Below are 2505 nucleotides of genomic sequence, written 5' to 3'. Positions count from 1 at the left end.
ACCACTGGTAACTTTCCGCAGCAGTCACTGACCACTGCACAGGGAAACCTCTCTGATGAGGTCTGAGCACTGCACTAACCTGTGAGTAAAGAGAAAGGAATTGAGGGCGCTCTGATACTGTGTCTATGTAGCAAAATAATGGCAGTGGTTCACTCCTTAGCTCCCAACCACAAGGTCTTGGGCAGATTTGCAGTTCCAGACTCGTGTTCCCTCTTCCAGGATTGTATGGAGTCCTACATGTTATTGTAACATTTCTGTGGTTTGGTTTTGTTTATTTAGGTCTTCATAACATGTGTAATTTCCTTCTTGAGATTTGTTTTGCTTTTAGATATATATGTGTGGGGGGGTAGGTATGTATATATGCCTTGGATGTGTACGGCAGCCCACAAAAGTGAGAAGAGACACTGGATCTCCTAGAACTGGTTACAAACCAGTCGTGTGGATGCTGGGAATTGAACCCAGGTCCTCTAAGAACAATAAGTGCTTTTAGCCACCAAGTCATATTAAGAACTTAAAAGCAGAGGGCAGAGGCATGGTGATGCACACCTTTAATCCCAGCATTCAGAAGGCAGAGGCAGGCAGATCTCTGAGTTTGAGGCCAGCATAGTCTACAGAGGGAGTTCCAGGACAGCCAGGGCTACACAGAGGAATCCCATCTCAAAAAACAACCAAGAAAGAAAGAAAAAAAGAAAGAAAGAAAGAAAGGAAGAGAGAGAGAGAGAGAGAGAGAGAGAGAGAAAGAGAGAGAGAAGGAAAGAAAGAAAGAGAGAGAGAGAGAAAGAAGGAAAGAAAGAAGGAAAGAAAGAAAGAAAAAAAGAAAGAAAGAAAGAGAAGGAAGAAAGGAAGGAAGGAAGGAAATAGGTTATGAGCAGGAGTGGAGAAATTGCTCAGTGATTAAAAACATTTGCTGTTCTTGCTAAGGACCTGAATTTGGATATCAGCACCCACACTGGGGAGCTCATAACTGCATGTAACTCCAGCTCCAGGGAGAACCAGTGCCCTCTTCTGACCTTCACAAGCACACTCACGTGCACAAGCCCACACACATAAACAAATAATTAAAAACAAAACTTATTTAGAAACTGTAATAGTATGGTCTGAGGTTGTGGCATTATAGCAGAGCGCAGAAGCCACAATTTCTCCTCTCCTATGAATGACTACTTAGTAGCAGTGACAACATGAACACATGCCATAAGGACCAGCATGAGAGACTGCCTGGAGAACACTAAAATCCTGGAGAAGACTGAGACTGGCAGAGGTGGAACAGTTAGGGAGGCAGGACACTTTTAGACAGGAGGTGTAGCAGGAGGGATTGCTGTGAGGTCAAGAGGAGTAGGGAATAGAAGAAACAGCGAGAGACCAGGTCACTCAATAAGGGTACAGCCAAAGGAATAAGAGGCCTCGGGAGCTCAGGACAGTAGTTTATCTGAATGGAATGGCAATTGTGGGTCACAATGGCAATTGTAGTTGAGAACCAAAGAAGCCATCATTAATAAATGGTTGGTAGAGGGCTAAGGATGTGGCTCAGTTAACAGACTGCTTGCCCACCACGCATGACACCATGAATTTGATTCTAGTATCATGTAACATTTTATGTGGTGGCACACGCCTAGCTTCTATTTGATAGAAGCTCAGAGTAGAGCTCATTGGCATATATGTATAAGGTCCTAAATTCAATCCACACCATCAGAAAAGAAAAAAAGGAAAAAAGTTACTTGCAGGTTAGAGTACAGAGTGAAGGTGTGAAAGGTAGTGTGGATATAAGAATAAGAGTAAGGCTCTGTCTTCTCTACCCTGGGAGCAGCTCTCCTGCCTTGGCCCCTCACCCCTGAAAATGTATGCCTGCTCCAAGTTTGTCTCTACCCGCTCCCTGATCAGGAGCACCTCTCAGCTGCTGAGTCGTCCGCTGTCTGCAGTGGAGTTGAAGCGACCACAGATGCCAACAGATGAGAGCCTCAGCAGCTTGGCGGTCCGGCAGCCCCTGACCTCATTATCCCTAGCCGCAGCTTCCAAACCAGTACCATTTCAAGGGACATAGACACAGCTGCCAAATTCATTGAAGCTGGAGCTGCGACAGTTGGGGTGGCTGGCTCTGGGGCAGGGATTGGGACTGTTTTGGGGAGTCTCATCATTGGCTATGCCAGGAACCCTTCTCTGAAGCAGCAGCTCTTCTCCTACGCTATTCTAGGCTTTGCCCTCTCAGAGGCCATGGGGCTCTTTTGCCTAATGGTGGCCTTTCTCATCCTCTTCGCCATGTAAAGCAGCTGTCTCCACTTCCACCTCCCACGGTTCTTTCGTGTCTCTTCTGCATTGTATGTTCCTTTTCCTGTACCTCCCCAAGAAGCCTGGGGAAAATGCTTGGCTCAGGGTTTGACAGAGAGAAGACAAATAAATACTGTATTAATAAGATGAAAAAAAAAAAAAAGAATAAGAGTAAGGCTGGGCAGTAGTGGCACACGCCTTTAATCTCAGCACTTGGGAGGCAGAGGCAGGCGGATTTCTGAG

General features: G+C 45.9%; 1 pseudogene; it reads left to right on the top strand.

Moving 5' to 3' along the window:
- The first annotated feature begins 1777 nt into the window (after positions 1-1777).
- On the top strand, positions 1778-2295 carry LOC116084700 (annotated as a pseudogene).
- Positions 2296-2505: the final 210 nt, after the last annotated feature.

The sequence above is a fragment of the Mastomys coucha genome, unplaced genomic scaffold (assembly GCF_008632895.1).
Source record: "Mastomys coucha isolate ucsf_1 unplaced genomic scaffold, UCSF_Mcou_1 pScaffold9, whole genome shotgun sequence".
NCBI classification, from domain to species: domain Eukaryota; kingdom Metazoa; phylum Chordata; class Mammalia; order Rodentia; family Muridae; genus Mastomys; species Mastomys coucha.
Note: the sequence above shows the minus strand (reverse complement) of the source record. Positions and strands in the feature narration are given on the sequence as shown.